Genomic DNA, 22,451 nt, shown 5'->3' on the forward strand with positions numbered 1-22,451 from the left:
GTACAATGCTATCATGATGATTTGAAGAAATCTTTTGAGGATCTCTCTGTTTTACCTGAAGCCTTTGGAATGCCAAAATGTGCTATAATACACACACACACACACACACACACACACACACACACACACAAAATTTATATACAGAAGTGTGTATACACAAATATGTATGTATAGAAATATGTATATACACATATACAATAAAACATACATAACACACATGGGTATACATATATTTTGCTACTAAATGTATCATTTGGGTTTTTTTTTCAGTATAAGGCTCTTTTTGTTTTGTTTTGTTTTGTTTTTTTGCGGGGCAATGAAGGTTAAATGACTTGCCCAGGGTCATACAGCTAGTAAGTGTCAAGTGTCTGAGGCCGGATCCGAACTCAGGGCCTCTAGAATCCAGGGCTGGTGCTTTAGCCATTGTGCCACCTAGCTGCCCATAAGGTTCTTTTTGATAAACTGATATGTAAGCTTTTATTTCTTTCAAATGTACTTCATGTGCTGACAAGTCACTGTGGTGACACTAGGAAGATGTTAGGGCTCCAGGTTTATTTGCAACATGGCTACAAATGTCACACACGGGTTAAATGTAAAAGGGTTTAGAGGCAGTGATCATGACTACTTATTGAGATAATAGAATTGACAGGTCTTATTTAGTTGTCTACTGAGCAATTAGAAAGTGAGATAAAATCTGGATCCGAATTCCTGTATGACGTTGTATTGGTAAGATTGCGTGTTTCCCATAGGAGAAGTATTTTTATGGTTGCACCTCTGATGTTTTTATTCTGCAACTTACCCCCCAAAAGTTTGTTTGTCAACTCATGTGAAGTGAAAACAGTGAAATTTGAAAACTTTCTGAAACCCAGACAGCCAGTGGTTAAGAGTTTGTTATGTAACATGAGAGTCTCTTTTCTAGGCTAATACCATTGTACATTTCTTTGATGTATACTTTGGCTGGAGGTAGAGAGGATTCACAGAGTAGACTTTTGGTTCTTTTTTTTTGACTGGATTCCAATAATTTTTTTCTGCAAATAATACAGCAGCTAGATGGCGCAGTGGTTAAAGCACCGGCCCTGGATTCAGGAGTACCTGAGTTCAAATCCGGCCTCAGACACTTGACACTTACTAGCTGTGTGACTGTGAGCAAGTCACTTAACCCCCATTGCCTAAAAAAAAAAAAAATAATAATACATATTTGCTTCTCTGAGAAAGAGGAAGGAGATGCTTATGATGCAATGTTCAAGAACACTAAACAGAGGAATTTATATCTTTACCTAGAGGTAATAGACAGCCACTGGAGTTGGTTGAATAGGGAAGTCACCCTGTCAATTCAGTGCTTAAGAAAAATTACTCTAACAATAGTATGTAGAGGACAAAAATTGTGAAGGAGCCAAGAAAGGGAAAACAAATGAAGAGGCTTTTTCAGTAAGCTAGGGAATCAGTGATGAGGACCTGAATTCAGGTAGTTATATGTAGGAAGAGAAGGGATCAGATGTGAGAGTTGAATGTGAGAGATAGAAATGGCAAGGTCTGGCAATTGACTGACTTTGTGGGGTGAAAGAAAGTAAGGATTTGAGGATAATTCCACAGTTACGAACCTAGGAAACTAGAAGGACTGATCAGAAAACTATGTTATCTACTTTTGGTTCGATCTATGTCTTTGGATAAATCATTTAATATCTCAGCATGCCTGATTTTATTTAATGGAAATAACTATCTGTAAAATGAGTTCTTAAGATAAAAATCTTTACAGGATTTTATTGTGGATTTGCAACAAAACTACATAACTTTCAGTGCTCATCTTTCTCAATCTATCTGTTGCATTTGACATTGTGGACAAACCTCCTCTTCTGCATTTTCTCCTCTCAGGATTTTTGTGACACTGTTGTCCCCTGGTTTGCCTCCTACAAATCTGACTACTGCTTATCTCAGCATCCATAATCATGTCCCTAACTATGGGTGTTTTCGAGGAGTTCTCTCTCTTCTGTTTCCTGTATTTAATGTCCCTTTCTTGGTAACCTCATCAACTCCCATGGCTTTAACTTCAGTTTTGCATCATCACTTGTTTATTGGCCATTTCAAACTGGAAGATCTAGTGATATCTTAAATTCAACATGTCCAAAATAGAGCTCATTATCTTTTCCCTAAATGATCTCTTCCAAACTTCCATATTTCTGTAAAAATCAGCACTATCTTCTTTGCCTCCTAGGTTCATAACCTTGAAATTTTCTTCAAATCCTTTTACCCCTTTCTTTTACCCCACAAAGTTAATCAACTGCTAAATCTTGTCATTTCTATCTGTCACATTCAACTCTCACATCTGATCCTTTCTCTTCATTCATATAACGACTATCTTAATTTAGGTTCTCATCATCACTTCTCTAGATTACTAAAATAGCCTGCTCATTGGTTTCCCTTTTACAGCTGCTTCACAATTTTTGTCTACTGTATACACTGTTGTTAGAGTGATTTTTCTTAAGCACTGAAACTGACTGGGTGACTCCCCTTTTCAATCAACTCCAATGCCTGCCTATTGTCTCTAGGTTAAGATATAAATTCCTCTGTTTAGTTTTTAAAAATTTTTTTCCTTTGAATAGAATTTTATTTTCCAAAATATATGTAAAAACAAAATTTTAACATCAATTTTTGTTCCAACTTTTGTCAGTTTATGTTTAGTTTTAAAAAATTTAATTCATTTGATTTTTAATTAACAAGTATTTCTACAACATAGAATAAAAAAGTTGATTGCATATGAAAATGCAAATCTATTATGTACAACTTGTTATTCCTTTGAAATATGTAATAAAGTTATATCCATTTTTTTTCTTCCTCCCCAAGAATTGGCTAACAATAGACACAAACATATGTGTCTGCATATGTGGATGTGCATACATGCACATACCTATATATAAAATCATTATATACATACTTCTATTTATCAATTCTTTCTCTGGATGCAGACAGCCTCTTTCTTCATAAGTCATTCATAGATCATTTAGGTATTTATAATATCAAAATGACTTAGTCGCTCAAAGTTGTTTTTAAAACTATTGCTATTACTGTATACAATGTCCTCTTGGTTGTATTTATTTTGCTCTTCATTATTTCATGCAAGTCTATACATGTTTTTTTCTAAAATCAACAAGCCCATCATTTCTTATAGCAGATATAATGACTTGTTTAGTCATTCCCCAATTGATAGACATTGCTATAATTTTCAGGTTTTTTCCACTACAAAGAAAGCTGCTATAAATATTTTAGAACATACAGATTTTTTTTCCTTTTTCTCCATTCATCTTTGGAAATAGACCTAGTAGTGGTATTTCTGGGTCAATAGTTATAGGCATCTTAAAATCCCTTCATAAGCCAGCCCGATCTATCTTTCCAGGCTCACTCATTGGACATTATTCTCCCTTCCACACTCTGGCAGCCAAATTGGCCTACTATGGTCATCACACATCATAATCCTTTTCCTGACTTCATGCCTTTGCACTGACCATCCCACAGGCCTGAAATGCACTTTCTCCTTACCAATGTCTCATGCAATCCTTCTTTTCCTCTAAGATGTAACACAAAGCATTATCTTAATATGTTTTTAACTGCATTTTAAAGAAGAAGAAGGACTTTGAGACACAGGTAAGATAGGATGTGTGGTGCAAAGGCTGAAGACAGGAAACACAACTAAGCTTGTCATTTATTTGATGAATTATGTTATTTCACCATGTAGGAAACAGCTATTGATGAGGAGTCACTCAATCAGCCAGCATTGATTAAACACTTACCATATGCTAGGCATTGTGCTATGTCTTGGGGCTACAAGAAAAGGCAAAAAATAGTTCCTATGTTAAGAAGATAATGGGGGGGGGCAGCTAGGTGATGCAGTGGATAAAGCACAGGCCCTGGATTCAGGAGGACCTGAGTTCAAATCTGACTCCAGACACTTGACACTTACTAGCTGTGTGACCCTAGGCAAGTCACTTAACTCTCATTGTACCCCCCCCCCCAAGAAGATAATGGGGAAGAAAAACAATAAATGTCACACGGAGAATTTCTGATTCAATTCAATTTGTTATACATCTATGAGAACCTTTTAATACTGGTTCATTGATGCTATTGAATTTAATTAAAATACTTATTAACCATTTGTTAATTATGAAATATTTATGAAACACCTGTTATATAAAAGAAACTTAGTTGAGGATGTAAACATGAAAAAGGCACAACCCTTTCCTTCTAGGAGCTTATAAGATAATAGAAGAAATAAGACATATACAAATAAGTATAATGGGAAGTTATATATGAGAATTGTATAGGAGAGCTATCAGCCTTGTGGTGAGAGATCCAAGGAGGGAGAGATTACATCTAGCTATAGGGAATAAAGAAATGTTATAGAGGGGGTAGTATTTTGAATCAGGTCTTAAAGGATTTAAACAGGCAGAGATGGAGACAATAGGAACAAAAAAAGAATCACTGTGTTCCAAATAAATGAACAGAGGCAGATAAAGACAGGACAAGTTCAGTCAATAGCATAAAGGTATGTTGTAGTGTGGTATGGGGTTAAAAAGGTGGAGAGAACATACAATGAATTTGAGAGTATACCAGTATGGCAGGATCATAACTCAAAGTATTGTGGTAGAGTGACACAAGACTGATAAGATCCAAGTTGTGGAAGACATTGCATGTTACTCTAAAGAGTTTGCAGGATATTATGTAGGCAATGGGAAGCTATTAATGATTGTTGAACAAGGAAGTGACATCCTCAGGATTATGTGGTGGGAGGATTACTCTGGAATGTTATTATCATTGTTTTCTTATGTGGATCAGAATGAAGGGAGAAACGGTGATTCTTGCATTTCCCAACAATTGAATAGCTCAATGTTCTTTATCCGTTAATTTAAGTTAATAACATACAAGTACTTATTTTTAATATAGTGTTTTACTTGTTAATAATGATATCATAGCTGCTAGTAATAAGAAGAATAATTTAAAATTGTATTGATTTGTATTACATTCTTCATGATTTGGAAAAATTAATCTATAAATTATTTTCATGCTCTCTGATAATGATAGCTTGCATTTATATGGTGAAATGTTGTGTAGTAGTGTACAGAAGTGGAGAGAATAGATGGCATATTTGAGGGTAGACCAGTTTGACATCCTCATAACTCAAAGTGCTGTGGTATTATGAGATAAGGATGGTCTCAAAATCTTAATGTTTGCAAATGTTTGCAATATGATCTACAAATACTAGCTCATTTTATCCTCATAACAACTTTGGGAAAGAGGTGCTATCTTCATCCTTATTTTATAGATTAGGAAACTAAAGGAGACAGACGTTAAATGACTTGCCCAGGGTCATGTAGCTCGTAAGCGTGAGAGACAAAATTTGAACTTGTGTCTTTTTGACTCTTGGCCCAACTCTATATCCACTGTATAACCTAGTTTGTCTTCTTGCTCTCAACAAGTGTGAACATTACAAATGGTTTTCCATGTCAATCTTTTGAGAATTGCTCTTATATTACTATTTCATGATTTCTTTTTAAAATGTTTCCTGCTTTTTGTAAACCCAGAAGAAATGATCATCTCTCTTCTGAGGTGTTACATGTGCCTTTGTTATAGATGAATCAATTTTTTCCTGACATCAGTGAAGAATTAATGAATACATTCAATGAAGATAGTAAGTGGATATTTAATAAATATGCTAGGTCCATATAAATTATGTAAAGTAAATAGATGCACATTGCAGATTAGGACTCATAAAATAATAGATTTAGGTCTGAAAAGAAGCTCTAAGACTATCTAGTCCAACCTTCTCATTTTACAGATGAGGAAGGTGAGGGTCACAGGTGGTGAGTGTCACAGTCAGAAAAAAACCTCATCTCTGGTGACTCCAATTTTAGCCTTCTAGTATTTGCATGGTACCCGTTATTCTAATAGATTAGGTTATATTAGGTAAAGCATTTACTAAGTGCTTACTATGTTCTAGGCCTTGTGCTAAGTGCTTCGAATATAACTATGAGCAAAAAGATAGTCCCTGACCTTAAAGAATATACATTTTGGGGCAGCTAGATGGTGCAGTGGATAAAGCACTGGCCCTGGATTCAGGAACACTTGAGTTCAAATCTGGCCTCAGATACTTGACACTTAACTAGCTGTGTGACCCTGGGCAAGTCACTTAACCCTCATTGCCCCCCCCCCAAAATATACATTTTAATGGGGAAGGACAAAATATAACAGTGCGCTAGAAAAGGGGGACAGGTGGAAATATGTACTTGGTAGCAAGGTAGAAAAGTGATCGGGAATAATGGTGCCATTCCACAAAATGTTTTTAGACACCCTCATTTGAAATTCCCTTCAGCACCTGCATGGGGTATACTATGATGGAGTTTCCACAAACTGACTAGGAAAATTAATCTATAAAGGGAATTCCAAAGATGTTTTAAGAAATGAAATCACTGGAATAAACCCTAAGGGGATTCCTTTGAATGGTAGCATTTCCCACCCCTTAAATGCTTAAATTCTGTTATGTTTGTTTAAAAAACAAAAAAAAATCAGTTTTACTATCAGTTTAAAATCATAATCAGCATATGTTCAACTATGTGGGTGGATCATATGATATATTTATAGTGAAGAGCAATTAAATGAAAAGGGATTATGGAAAATATACTGGATTATAACACATTAATTCCTGACTCCCTTTAAAAAACTATGATTCATTTATCATAAAGTTATTCTCACCCATGCTACATATTTTCTTTTGTCATTTTATTCTTTTTTGCTTTTTTTCCCAAGTCAGATAACCTCATATTCTTCCGCCATTCAGATGTCATTTAATTAAAGTCATATTGATATTTAGCACCCGCTTTGTCACATTGTCCTTGTGAGACAAGCATTTTAAGTGTTACAAGGAGGAGCTGTTATTATGACAAAGGTTATTATAAAAAGGCTAGAAGGGCTTGTTGGGGAACAGTAGCCTCACACATGAGAAAAAAATGTTCCACAGTTCAAGAAGCCCTGTAAAAAGGTTGGAGTGTACAGCAATGATCTCAGGTCACTAGATTAGTTCAGATGACTGAAAAGGAAAAATGTGAGCACAAGTTCCCTGTATGGGTATATACTGGGAAATACAGTCGAATCTGCTGCCCCATGTATTACAAGCAGTACATGGGTGCAAACGTATCCTGTGACCTGGTTATCTATAGAAGGCCGGGACTGGATCCAACCACTTTGATCCTCTAGAGAAAAGGGAATGCAGCATCATGTAGAGCTAATTTAGTAGAGTTCACTGAGAGTACAGCGTCAAGTCTGAAGCAGGCTGCCTGTATGACCCCACTGCTATGTGCTGAGGGTCTCTGCCCACGTGCCTGCATGCCTGCCTACTTGCCTAAGCCAGAGTCCATGATATTGTTCTCATGGAGTCATGGGCTTTTCTATTTGTTTATTTGTTTTTCCTTCTCTAGATGTAACTATGTCCATATCAGAACTTCTCTTATGAGTCAAAAGCTTTGAGGAACTGGGATGAGGTAGGAAGAGAGAGGATAGAGAGTCAGATTATGGCTGTTACATTGGTTTAGGGATAAAAGTCCATCCTTGAAGCAGAAGTCGTCTGTCTCAGCTCATGGAGAGCATTTGGAAACCTTTATGGCATTTCAGTGGAACCCGAATGACTTTGATGCCTTATTAATTGGAGGCCCAGCAGCAATGGAACATATTACCTTACTGAAGAAAACCTGACTTGTGTTGCTTTGGTGCTGGCAACAGTGGTCTTCACAAAGTGCGTCCCAAAGTGCCTTACAGAGTAATAAATTACATTACCAACAGCCATTATGACCTCAGCGAGAGATGCGTATGGCCAAGAACAGCTACATGTTACTGTCAGTTAATTAGCATTGGTATTCATTAAAAGGGGGAGTGTGAGCCAGGAAGTTATCCGTTACTCCTTGTGAATGGTGTCATGGGATGACATAAAAGCCATCTGAGCAGCCACTGGAAGCAGACAGCCAAGAAGTGGAATATAGATCAAGGCTTGGTTACCCATTTATCTTTTTTGAATTTATATATTCATACACAAACATATGCACACACACATATTTACCCTTAGACCCGGTCTGCTCACTCACACTTAGTTCAGGTTTTCCCATTTGTATTGTTTATTTTCATATATGATGATTCATACACGTGACCATTCTCCCATGTATCCTTCTACACTCGTTCGTATAATCTTAAGTGGTGATTTTTATTTTTTACTAACTCTGTGATTTCAACAGTGTAGGGAGCCAGCTAGTAAGGAATTTCCTCTCCCAGTGCAAATCAGCACCTGCTTTGCCTCTAATAGATACAGAAAGTTGCCAGAGAAATATTATTATTATTCAGGGTGTTCCTGCCATATGATTCAGAGTGAGGATTTGAACCTAAATCTTCTTGACTGAGTACTAACCACATGCAAACATATACCTATTCATACAAATTTAATGTTATTTGTCAAGCAATTATAAGGAAGTATGGAAGGGAGGCAGGCAGGAAAGGAGGAATGAAGGAAAGGTGGGTGGGGGAAGCATTTATTAAGCACCTACTTATGTACCAGTCACTGTTTTAAGCACTTTCCAAAGATTATCTCATTTGATCCTCACAACAATCCTGGGAAGTAAGTGCTATTCACATTTTACAGTCAAGGAAACTGAGGCGGACAATGATCAAGTGACTTGCCCATTGTTACATAGCTAGTAAGTATTTGAGGCTTCATTTGGATTCAGGTCTTCTGGACTCCAGACTCAGTGCTCTAACCACTGTACCATCTACTTGCCTCTGGTAACCCTACTATGTGCTAGGTACTGTGGATACAAAGAGGGAAATCAAAACAGTTCCTGTCCTTAAGGATCTTGCATTTCCCTAGGAGGAAACAGCATGTGTACAGATAAGTATATAAAAATACATACAAGGTAAATGCAATCAATAAGCAGTTAAATGCTAACAAAACTGAAAACATGAAAGAAAGAAATATCTTCTAAAATATAAAATACTCAAAGTAACAGGAGAGCGGAGAGAAATCTTAAATAATCCTATCTCAGAAAAAGGAAATAGATATAACTGTAAAGGAACTACCAAAGGGAAAAAAACCCAACAACAACAACAACAACAACAACAACAAAAACCCTTTTGGTCCTGATGGGTTCACAGGAGAATTCTATCAAACTTTTTTTTTTTTTTTTGCAGGGCAATGAGGGTTAAGTGAATTGTCTAGGGTCACAGAATTCTATCAAACTTTTAAGGAAGAGTTAGTACCGAGGTATAAAAAAATTATTCTCAAAACCTGAGAAAGAAAGTGAACCTAAGCAAACCCAAAGCAATTTCAGTGTGTGTAGAGAAACTTCCTACACTTCTATTCTGGCAAACTCCCCCAAACAGGTGTTGATTTCAATTTTGGTTGGAAAAGGTCTCAATATTTGAGGACAGAATAATTGGTCCTTGTTATCTGAAGGTATATAGGTATACTCTTTCTGCACTGAATAGAGAAGAAAATGAATGACTTATTTTTTCTGATTCACTGACCTAACAGGCATCTGTAATTGAAATGTAATGAAGTCTCAGGAATGGTTTAAATGCCCATTCCAATAACTCAGCCAGTGATGTTCTTTTAAATCCTTTGGTTTGAAAGGAGTTTGCAAGGATGATAATTACTTGCTTTCTCCATACAACTGAATGTTTTTGTACACCCCCAAAAACACTTCTCTCAACTAGTTAAAGTAATCTTTTAGTCAGTTGTCATTTGGCTATCCTTAACCAACTTTATTTGTTTTTTTGTTTTGTTTTGCTTTTTGCAGGGCAATAGGGGTTAAGTGACTTGCCCAGGGTCACACAGCTAGTAAGTGTCAAGTGTCTGAGGTCAGATTTGAACTCAGGTACTCCTGAATCCAGGGCCGGCACTTTAACCACTGCGCCACCTTGCTGCCCCCTTAACCAACTTTAAATCTTGGCAGAAAAAAAGGTTTATGAAAATATATTAAATACATACTTTAATAAAATACTTAGAAAATGTAATATTTCCTTTTGTTCCTTGATTAATATTATTGTTTATAGATAAAAGCTTTCTGTCCCAAATGACTCTGTTTCTTAAAAACATAAATGATTCCTAGTTGTTATTTGTTCAGATGCTGCTCTAATTATTGCCAGATTAATGGGATATCGCTTTAACATTTCACCATACAGTTCTCTTGCAGGAACTGAACCATTAGGTCTCAGACTTGGAAGGAACCCCAAGGGTTATCTAGTCTAACCCTAACCTGAATGAAGGAAGATTTACTTTTAATTCTCCACTAGTGGCTTTCCATTCTCTGATTGAAGACCTCTACTTATGGGGAATTCACTACCTCTAGAGTCCTCAAATTCTATTTCTGAACAGCACTAATTGTTAGAAAATTTTTCCTTCTTTTAATTCAAAATCTGCTTCTTTGTGGTTTCCCTCCATTGCTCATAGTCCTGTACTCTAAGGCCAAGCAAAACAAGTCTAATCTTTGTTCCATATTACAGATTTTAAGTGCTTAAAGACTCAGACTTCAAGTACTCATGTCCTCTCTGTCTTCTGTTCTCTAGACTAAACATCTCCAGTTCCTTCAATAGAGTCTCATAAGAGACAGTCGCCAGTCCCTTTCTGGTCACCTACCTCTGGAAGAGCTACATATTATCGATGTCTTTCCTAAAAGTGGTTCCAAGAATTAGACACAATAATTCAAATGTGATCCCTAGACTGACTAGTAGCATAGTCCAATGGGAAAATTACCTCCCTGGGTCTTGATACAGTTTTTATTAATGCAATCTAAGAACATATTACCCTTATAGAAGCTATGTGACATACCCTCTAATACTGTTTGTAGTGCACTAAGATCCCCAGGTTTTTCTGCTATTAACTTTCTACCATTAAATCCCCTATCCTCTATTTGTGAAGCTGACTTTTAAAACTACTTATATCTTTCAGTAAGATGCACATTCATTCATTCAACAAACATCACATGAGCATCTATGAAATGCCATTCAATGGTTGGTCCAAGTCTCTCAGTATTAAAGACACCAAATGTGTCTACTCAAGAAATGAACAACAAGCAGGATAATTTTGTTCTAGCACAGAGGCCCTTAATGGCTTGAGACAAGAGCCACAAACCCAACCAGACACTTTGGACAAACCAAGTTGAGAGATAGTTTTTGGAGCAATGAAATTGGTTTTGTTTATTCCTTCTCCCACCTGGCTGGCTTGCTTTGAAAAGTTTGTTGCCAACATCTATCCCTTGCCTAAAAGAAAGAGCCCAATTGTTCCCTCTGTGGAGCCTTCTTCTAGAGGTGAAGAGTCTTCCCTGGACAATGTGCCCATGACTGCCTTTGTACTTGAGAAGAATACATATACCAAAAGCACTGAGGGAACTGAAAAAGAAGCCAAGATCCAGGGTCATTACTACAATGATGTGGAGTAAGAGAAGGAGGAGGGACTGAAGATGGTAGGTGAAGTTGATGGTGTTGTATTCCAGGATACCAAAGAGAGCTCAAGTGAGAAGCTTAAAGAGATCAAAACAGGCAGGGAGCAGGAAGTCCTATCTAGATATCCCACTCAGAAAAACATGCTTGCTCAAGAGAAAAAGGAGTGTCTCTCTGAACCTGATTATAAAGATTTCTGGGAAATAGGAGATGATGATAATGACGATGACAAGGACAAAGACTTAGATGAGGTTGTATATATATTTGAAGAGATGACCCATAGGAATATTTGACTTCTTCTAATCACGGATTTTACCAAGAGATTGGTCAACCAGTAATCTGGAACTCATTTCATATTACCATGTCTCCCAGCTAACTGGCCTGTGGGAAAAAAGAAGCAAGACAAAAATTGGTACCTATGAAAGTACTGCTCTATTTTGTAAGCATAAGGACTGAGACTACTATGAAACTGCTTATGGAAAGCTAACGAAAAGATGAAAAGTGGGAGAAAGGAGGAGATAAGCCTCACAGAATCTAAAATGGATAAGTCAGGAGATAGGTATCTCAGAGCCGTGCCTCTGTGCCATGCCTTCTTCCCATGAGAAGAAGTCCAAGGATTTCTCTCCTGGTTTGCTTTCTTTCCCTAGGACCCTAAGTAGACTATTATTTTATCCTAATTGGAAAAAAAATAAAATGGACAAGTGAAAAAGGAAGATGATCTGTAAACAAAAGTGTATGAGCCCTGAAGCAGAAACTAGAAGTGTGGACAATACAGACATGCAGCATACACAGAGGACACAGATTGAGGAAATCTGGCTACAGAAAATAATATATTCCTGTTAGGCACAACTGATGACAAGTACGTGGAGCCTGGCTATTTTTACTTTGACTCAGGCAAGAGCTAGTAGAGTTCATGTACATTCTTAATATTGGGAAAGATAGTCTTGTGTAATACTTAATAGTCTACTGTTCTGAACAAAATCTGGTCCTCGAAATACCGTAGCAAATAAATATTTAAAACTACTTAAAGAAAATAGCTAAGACATAGTCCCTGACCTCAAGTAGCTCATTGGCTGGTAAGAAGATAAGACATGAATATAAATATCTATAGCAAAAGGAAGATGATCAAGATCTATAGTTTAACACAAAGAATGATAGAGTCAGGTTTGAAGCCCATCTTTGGAACCTATTTTTGGTTTTTGTGGGGCAATGAGGGTTAAGTGACTTGTCCAAGATCACACAGCTAGTAACTATCAAGGGTGTGAGGCCGGATTTGAACTCAGATCCTCTTGAATCCAGGGCTGGTGCTTTACCCACTATGCCATCTAGTTGGCCCCAGGTGCCTAATAGCTTTGAGAATATAAGCTAGTTATTTACCATTTCAGAGCTTCAGTTTCCAAATCTTTAAAATGTGGGTAATAAGACTTTATTGTCTACATCATAGTGTTGTTGTGAGAAAAATACTTTGTAAATCTCAAAGCACTATACAAATGTGAGTTTCTTTTATTATAAAAGGCACAAAAAATGTTAAGTGAGTTCAGAGAAGAAAGGTCACTTCTCTTCTAAGGGGTGGGCAAATTAGCTCTAGCCAAATTGTATCATTTGCTATCCTTGAAATGTGTTCTGTTTCTAGTCTATAGCCCTATAATACTCTTGTTCCTCATCTCCATATTAAATTCTTGGAATTGTAGCCATCCTTCAAGAATACATCAGATTCTACTTTCTTTATAACATGAATTTTTCCTTGGTATTCCCAAGTAAAAATGAGATTTCCCTTGTCTCAACTCTCAATTTACTCAGAAATTTGGACTTTTTTAGTTGGTAATGAGCAGTCATTGAAGATTTCTGGAGTAGAGGGAGTGGCATGATCATAGCTGTGCTTTAGGAAAATTCATCTAGCAATAGTCCTTTTTTATTAAAATTTTTTTTCAATTACATGTAAAGATATTTTTTGAGTTCCAAAATTCCCCCCCCCTTCCCTTCCCTCTCCACTCCTGAGGCCAGAAAGCAATTTGATATAGGTCATACATTACAATCATGTTAAACATATTTCCACATTAATCAAAACAAAAGGGAAAAAACACAAGAAAGAATAAACAAGAATAACAAAAAAGCAACAACAAAAGTGAGAATAGTATGCTTCAGTCTGCGTTCAGACTCCATAGTTCTTTTTCTGAGTGTGGAGAGCATTTTCCACCCCAAGTCTTTTGACATTGTCTTGGATCATTGTATTGCTGAGAAGAGTTAAGTCTATCACAGTTGATCACACAATGTTGTTGATACAATGTTATCTTGGTTCTTCTCATTTCATGCAGCATCAATTCATGTAAGTCTTTCCAGGTTTTTCTGAAATCCATCTGCTTTTCATTTCTTACAGCACAATAGTATTCCATTACATTTATACACCACAACTTGTTTAGCCATTTCCCAACTGATGGGCATCCTCTCAGTTTCCAATTCTTTGCTACCAAAAAAAAACAGCAGCTATAGCAATAGTCTTTAATTTAAACATAGCATAATGGTCAAAGAGCCGTCACTGGGATCCTAAAGACATGAGTTCAAGTCTTACCACTGACCAATACTAATTATATGACTCTAGCCAGGTTACTTAATGTGTCAGTGCCACTAGGCAACTTTGTAAGATTGTGAGAGAAGAGAAGCTGAAATTAGGCAACTTTGTAAGATTGTGAGAGAAGAGAAGCTGAAATTCATTAAGCAGTTCCCAATGTAATATTATCCAGGAGGAGAAATGCACCTTAGTAAGATTATACTTGATGAAATTACAAACCCCTTGTTAGGAGGAATTGCATTGTTTTTCATATTTGAACCCCCTGGCATCTAGCACAATATTTTACACAATAGTTTGCTTTTTTTGTTTGATTGTATTTGTAGTTTCACTGGTAAAGGGAATTCCTTCTACCAATGTAGATCAACATTTGTTCCATAAAAAGCTTTGCATGCACGAGATGCTTAATAGATGTGTGTTGAACTAAATTTATTTAATTTAGGACATAGTCTAGGCAGGGAAGACCCATTCAGAGGGTATTGAAATGGTAAAGAAGGCCTGAGAACCCAAACTGGAGTGGTAGCTATGAGAATGGAAAGGAAGGAAAGGATGTGAGGGGAAATAATTGATAAGTTCAGTGAACTGCTTAGATTTGGGAGTAAATGAAAATGAAAAGTTTTCCCAGGCCTTAGTGACATTAATGATAATGTGATCATCAACAGAAATGGGGAATTCTGAAGGAGGATTCTTTTTTTTAGTGAGGCAATGGGGGTTAAGTGACTTGCCCAGGGTCACACAGCTAGTAAGTGTCAAGTGTCTGAGGCCAGACCTGAACTCAGGTTCTCCTGAATCCAGGGCCAACGCTTTAACCACTGCGCCATCTAGCTGCCCCCTGAAGGAGGATTCTTATTGGAGATGATGATGAGTTTGGTATACTGAATGAATAGATGAATGAATGAAGAATGAATGAAAGAATGAATAAAAAACATTAATTTTGCAATTATTTTTGTGCCTCATATTCTGATAAGAACTGGGGTGGGGAGGGAGAAGATGAGGCACAAATAGAAAAACCAAAACAATTCCTGCTCTCAAGGAGCTCACACTCTATTTGGGGGAGACAGTGCATCAAATAATCTTCAGTGGTGGACCAGTGGAAAGGCCCAGAAAGGAGCACAGCAAATATGCACAGATCTATCTGATGGTCATTCATATAGGGGGCATAGTTGAAATTTTAGGTATGGATGACATTGCTAAGGGTTATGGTGCAGAGAGAGAAGAGATGAGATGGAGGACAGGTTGGAGAAAGCCAATATTTGGGAAATGAGAAGAATAAAAGGAATCAGCAAATGAGAAAGAGGAGAGGTCAGAGAAACAGGAAAATAAGGAAAATGTAAGAATAAGAAAACAGAGACATAATTGATAGAAAAGTTTTGCAAGAGCTTTTGGGCAAATGAACAAATCACACAACTTCCCTGAAATTCAGCTTCCTTATCTGTAAAATTAAAACATAGTAGTGCCCTAGAGAAGTTTGCCATCTAGAGTCAATGGGATAAAACAATATACAAAGAGCTTAAGAAGAAAGAGAATGGGGGGCAGCTAGATGGCGCAGTGGATAGAGCACCGGCCCTGGATTCAGGAGTACCTGAGTTCAAATCCGGCCTCAGACACTTAACACTTACTAGCCCTGTGACCCTGGGCAAGTCACTTAACCCCAATTGCCCCTCCAAAAAAAAAAAAAAAGAAGAAATAGAATGTGAGTTGTATGTCCTAGGAATTACCAATGAAGTCCTATGGAAACTCAGAAAAATATGAGATCACACTGGATTGAGGGAGATTAGGAAAGACACCATTTCAACAAACTTTTTTAAAAAACAAATTTTTGTTAATTTTTGTTTTTGTTTTTCTATCACTTACATTTACCAATGTGGGCCTTGAACTCCCTCTCACAAAGAACCATCCCTAATAACAAAGAGCAAAAAGAGGGGAAAATATAGTTCAGTAAAACTCGCATATAAAAAGTCTTACAATATTTGCAGTATTCTACTCCCATAGTTGCCCATCTCTGAAAAATATGGAGAGAAGTGCCTTTTCAGATCTTTCCTTCAACTCGTTGGACATGATTGGCCATTATGATTTCACAGCATTGTTTTGATTTCAATAAACATTTGTTAATGCATCTATTTCTACACTGTGTGCAAAGGAGATAATTTAATAGCTCCAAACAAAAGAAGATGTGTGAAGCAGGGTTTGATTTGGACTTCAAGAAAACAGAGAAGGTTTGAAATAGACACTGTTGGAAATGTCAAAGAATAATAACTCATAGCGTGGAGGTTCAACATTAGATGGCTTGACTTTGTTGTGGATCCAGTTCATGGTTTTGTGACTTTTCCTGAAATACTCATATCTAGATTTTTAATCCATTGTCTTTGGATACATAGCTATTTTGAAAATTTCAAAATAAGTAGTTTTTAGAATGAAAGGTTTTTTTGTTTGTTTTTGTTTTTGTTTTTGTTTTTGGCAGGGCAATGAGGGTTAAGTGACTTGCCCAGGGTCACACAGCTAGTAAGTGTCAAGTATCTGAGGCCAAATTTGAACTCAAGTCCTCCTGAATCCAAGACCAGTACTCTATCCACTGCGCCACCTAGCTGCCCCTAGAATGAAAGTTTTTAACATTCACATTTTGAATGATCAACCATAACCTCCCTTGCCCATTTCAGAATAATTTTTCTCTCATGTCTCTTTTTTCCAGGGTATTTTGTTAAAAGCCTGCTCATAATCACTCTGCTTATTATTTTAGATTATTTTTGTCCTGAGAGTTTTAAGCAGCCTCTATTTCTTTCATATAATAAAAAGAAAATAATAGTGATGATGCCAATTAGCATTTACATAGTGTTTTAAAGTTTGTAAAACCTTTTACAAATGTCATCTTATTTCATCCTCAAAACTCTGGGAGGTATATGCTAGTATTATTCCCATTCTACAGAGGAGGAAAATAAGGCAGGCAGAGATTTACATGACTTGGCCAGGGTCATAGCTAGTAAACTACCTGAAGCTGAATTTGAAATCATAGCTTCCTGACTTCAAGTCCAGCACTTTATCTGTTGTACCACCTAGGTACCATTTTATTTTTTAACATGAGATTGTAAAATAATTTTATACTTTTAGTAAATTTAGTAAGTTTTTAATATAGAATTTATTTAATTGGGATTATAGGAAAATAAGATTTAGGGCTGTAACGGGCCCCTTAAATACATTATGTACAATGCCCTTATTTTATAGATAAAGACACTGAGGATTAGAGAGGGTAAATTATTTCCCAAGGTCACATAGCTGTGAATAATAAAGCCAGGATTCTAACCCAGGTCCTTTAATTTAGTGTTCCTCTTCCTACTCTCAGTGGGCATTAAGCGTGGGGGAAGAGGATGAGGATGGGCACACGTCAATGTTTTCATACCCTTTCAGCTTTACTGAACAATGCCTAACTTCATACAGAACAGTGATTTGGGGACTGAGGAGCACACAGACTGTCTACCCAAAAGAACTTTCAACAGACATCTGTGGTGCTATAGTGAACCCCCCTTTCCATTGTGCTTTGTTCTTTCTGAAAGGAATTACTATCAACTGTATTCTAATGAGGATATTACATCCAGGAGTTTTCACAGCCTTCTTTCCATTCATGGATTCAGAGCCTCTTCCCAACAAAGCATAATAGAGAGATTGCTAAATCATTCTCTAAGTGGGCTTTATTGAAACCCAATAGTTTGGCATCATAGTGATATTTGAAGCTGCTCCTTCCTCCAATGATTTTAAGCATCTCACGATTAAATGTTGGCATCCTGCTTGGTCTATTAGTCTTATTTTTTTCCCCAATCAGTGTCCCCCTAACAGTAAGCAATAGATCTTGAATGGTCTGTGAGTGTCATTAGCTCCAACTCCTAAAGCAAGGAGACAACGGAAGCTTCTTGCTTGCTAAAAGCTTCCAAGCTGGATGACGCCACCTACGCTTATTGTACTTTACTTCAGAGAGGTACATTTCAGATTGGCTGAAGTGATTCCAATAAGAATAGAGTTTGAAATTTCTGTTAAGTGCCACTTAGCCATAGTTCACATTGCTAGGTGCTAGGCAAACTTAATTAGTAAAACTATTTGATTCCTTTATTAACAAAGTTTTCTATGTTGTTGGTTCTCTGGATATTATATTTATTATTCTAGGTCTTGTATTTCACAATGGCTCCTTCTCTGTTTCCTTTCCTTCTTTCCTCCAGCATTGGACATAGACTCTGAAGATATAGGTTCAGTCCTTTGCATTGTCATTTGCTACTTTACCTTGAATAACTTACTGACATTTTCTGAGGCTCAGTTTTCCCATCTGTAAAATAAAAGAAATGTCTGCAGGTCCCTGTTGGTGTGAATAATGAATCTAATGAAGTGAACCCATTATCCAAATTGGCATACTGCCTATACAAATTGAGATGGAACCAATTACCATATTTTCCATAATTATAACTTCAAATAGTACAAGTTCAAATACACATGATCACTTCAAGGCGATCTATTATTTGCACCAATCAGAACTTAGCTCTAATATTCTTAGACTTGTTATGAATAAATGAATGGAAAAAGGATTAAGCATTGATGATGAGCTAAGCATTGCACTAAACGCGAGGAATACAAAAACAGGTATTGCTCTCAAGCAACTCATATACAAATGGTAGACATCTTCACAAGGTCAAATTTGGCCTCAGAATAGCTGTGTGAACCTGGGCAAGTCACTTAACCCTGTCAGCCCCTCTGGGGCTCTGTTTTTGTACCTGTAAAGTGAAAGGGTTGGACTAGGTGATCTTTAAGGGTTTATTCCAGCTCTAAAACTTGTGAATTATCAACCAACCAGCAAGTATTTATTTGACATCTGTACTACTAAAAAATTTTAGGGCAGCTAGGTGGCACAGTGGATAGAGCACCGGCCCTGGAGTCAGGAGGACCTGAGTTCAAATCTGGCCTCAGACACCTGACAACTTACTAGCTGTGTGATCCTGGGCAAGTCACTTAACCCCAATTGCCTCAGCAAAAACAAAAACAAAAATTTTCCTGAACCATATTCACTTTGCCTTCTACTCCCAAATTCTCTTCAACTTAAGAACTTCTTTCCCTGTGGTACAACATCACATTCTCATTAGAAAGTGGGTCCAGAAGTTGGCCTTCCACTGGAGATCCTTTTCTATGTTTCTGAGGCTGAGCCCTGGTTTATTCATTTCATGGGAGCAATGACCCTTTCCTTATTTCTGAATGATGGCCACTCATCTAATGGATGTGGAACTTCTTTTTAAAATTTTTTAATTTTTTAATTTTTAAAATTTTTTTTTAGTGAGGCAATTGGGGTTAAGTGACTTGCCCAGGGTCACACAGCTAGTAAGTGTTAAGTGTCTGAGGCCGGATTTGAACTCAGGTACTCCTGAATCCAGGGCTGGTGCTCTATCCACTGTGCCATCTAGCTGCCTCTGGATGTGGAACTTCTAAAAAAAAGTTAAAAAAAATCTCTTCTCCAGGGACTTGATCAAATAATGCCAACTATGCTAATTGTGACCAAGTGGACACTTTTCCTTTCACTAGTTCAAATAGCCTCAAGTAGCTTGTGCATTTTAGTGCATCATCCTTAATGTATGTGTCCTGAAATATCTAGGAGGCCCCATTTTAAAATGAGCTAGTGTATATTTGGAAAGGAATGTAAAATGAAAACACAAAAACACTAATAAAACAGTTGAGGTAACATGGAGGGCAGAGGAGAGGAAAAGGGAAGTATAAGCAATTTTTCTCAATTTAATTTTGGTATCTACATATATGTGTGCATGCATGCATGTGTGTGTGTGTGTCTGTATGTGTGTGTGTGTATCTAACACATTCATTTCAGACCAACAAGGTTTGTATCAAAGCATTCATCAAAACGCAGGCTGCATTCCACTCTGCAGTGGGGCATCAGATTGCCCAGAATTACATCTTTATGATGTTAGGCATCTAATGCCAAGCCATCAAGGCTTTCAGCTTTCCCTTGGGGACCCCTCGGAAGGGATTTCTGCCGAGAGCCAGCAACTCAGACCTGATGTCTGTCAGGAATGAATCGCACTGCAAACTTCAGGGAGTGCTTCCGTTGTCAAAACAATAATAGCTGTAATTTTCTCTCCTTCTATTTACAGGAAACAAACTCTTCCTTCCTGTCCTCTGCCTGTGGCAGAAAATAGATGATCCTAGCAGATGCCCAGGAATGGTGGAGGAGTATCTTGGGCTTTGACTTCCTTGGAGAGTCAGAGAGAGAGAAACAGAGATGGACAAAGAGACGGACAGAGACAAAGGTAGAGAGAGTTAGAGACAGAAACAGAGAAAAAGAACCAGAAATAGAGAGAAAGAGAAACAGAAAGAGATAGAGGCACAGACAGAGCCAGAGCCAGACAGGCACACAGAGACAGACACCAAGGGACAAAGAGACACACAGTCAGACAAACACAAAGCTGGTAACAGTGGGAAGAATTATTTTTAGCTTGTACCGTTATACTGACACTCACATCCCTTGCTGTCTTTCTTCCCCTTTTTGCTTTTCTTTGTGTCTTTCCAGCTCTTTCCTGCTATGGTAAGATGTGTGAACTAAATATGGCCTGGGAAATCTGTATCAGTCATGGTATTTTTAAACTCTCCCCGCCTTGGGTTTGCACACTCAAGTGACGTAGACAAACTAAGTCCAGAGAGTTTCTCATGGGAATGCAGGGTGCTTCACCATTGCTGGCCCCAGCTTTGGCTCTGTGTATTTTTTCTGGCATCTGTTAATGTAGCCCTTGGGGTTTCATTTCACATCTCAGAGACTTGGGAAGCAGTAGACCTTGTGTGTGCATGGGGAATGTCCAAGGAAAGCTGTCGTCATGACGCCCCTCCAGGATGTCCACCATGGGCCTGTGAAAAGTTTAGCATGTCCACCCAGCCTAGTCCACCACTGGCTAGAGAATATGCTTCTTAATACAATCATGGGGGCCTAGGAGAGGTGAAATTAATTGATGTTTGTAAAGTGCTCTTCATAAAAGATCCTGTAGAAGTGCTAATTACTATTGTTGCTGGCATTGCTGCCCTTGCTAATGCTTCAGCTGGAGAAAAGACATTTTATAAATATTTGCCCCTGTCATCTTCCTGCAAAATCAGGGTCTCTGCTGACTCTGCATTCCTCTTCCTGCTCATGTTGGGCTCTTTCTTTCCCACTGGAGAAAGGCTTCTAAGTATCTCCAGGTTGAGAAAAACCATTCCTTTTATCTAGGAATTAGTGGTTTTAGCATGGCTTCTTTAGAAAAGCGATTAAAGTTCCTTTAAGAATGAATTAAAGGCCAATGCCTAGAGAGTCTTCAAAAGACCTTTAGTTTATTTCAATGCTTTAGAGAATCTGTGATTTTACCTGTGTATCTACCATCTGCACTGATGCAGCATGGCACATTGGAAAGATTGCTAAATTCAGAGACGTGTGACCTGTGTTGTAATCTCAGCTCCATATCTTACTCCTTCTCTGATCACTTAATAATTTCTCTGTTGCTTGGTTTCCTCGTGTGTATAAAATGAGGGGACAGGGCTAAAGTCCCTCCTAATTCTAATTTGATGATCCTATGATGGAAATCACAAGCACCCATACTTTATCAGATGGTTTAATGAGTTGCCGTGGGCAAAAGTATTCAACCTTCTGGCGACCAACTTCTATAAATTTAGCTAGGCTGCTTCTTGGATGACGATCCATTGTTTACTAGGAGCCTGTTTAGCTTAGGAGAGGCTTCTAGAGCCTGTGCTCATTGGCATAGCCTTTGAGAATTCAATATCACTTGTTTTTTGTTGTTGCTGTTTTTGTTTATGATGATCTTGCATTTTTTGTTTTTGGTGGGGCAATTGGGGTTAAGTTACTTGCCCAAGGTCACACAGCTAGTAAGTGTTAAGTGTCTGAGGCTGGATTTGAACTCAGGTCCTGCTGAATCCAGGGCTAGTGTGCTATCCACTGCACCACCCTAACTGCCCCACGATCCTTCATTCTTAAAGAGGACCATGACATCAGGGTGATGTCATGACTTGCACTGAACTGGATTTAAGTGAGGGAGGGCTGTGAAAGATCACCAACCTCACGCTCTCCTCCAGAGTCATCTGGGCCTAGTGGCAAGATAAATATTACCTCCATGCAACAAGGAATCATCAGAGTAAGACCTTTGGAAATACAATATCTTACACTTAAATGTAAGTTCAGCCTTATAGTTCCTGTAGATTATAGTTGTATAGTTGATTGTCAGGGGTATTTTACTGGAGGTTTGTTTAAAATAAATAATAATAACCAGCATTTATATAGCTCTTTATAATTTGCAAAATGCTTTACAAATATCTCATTTTATCTTCACAGCAACTATGGGTGCTATTGTTATTATTATTATTATTTTATGGCTGAGGAAACCAAGGCACAGAGAGATTGGGG

This window comes from Dromiciops gliroides, chromosome 4 (assembly GCF_019393635.1).
Source record: "Dromiciops gliroides isolate mDroGli1 chromosome 4, mDroGli1.pri, whole genome shotgun sequence".
In the NCBI taxonomy this organism is placed as follows: domain Eukaryota; kingdom Metazoa; phylum Chordata; class Mammalia; order Microbiotheria; family Microbiotheriidae; genus Dromiciops; species Dromiciops gliroides.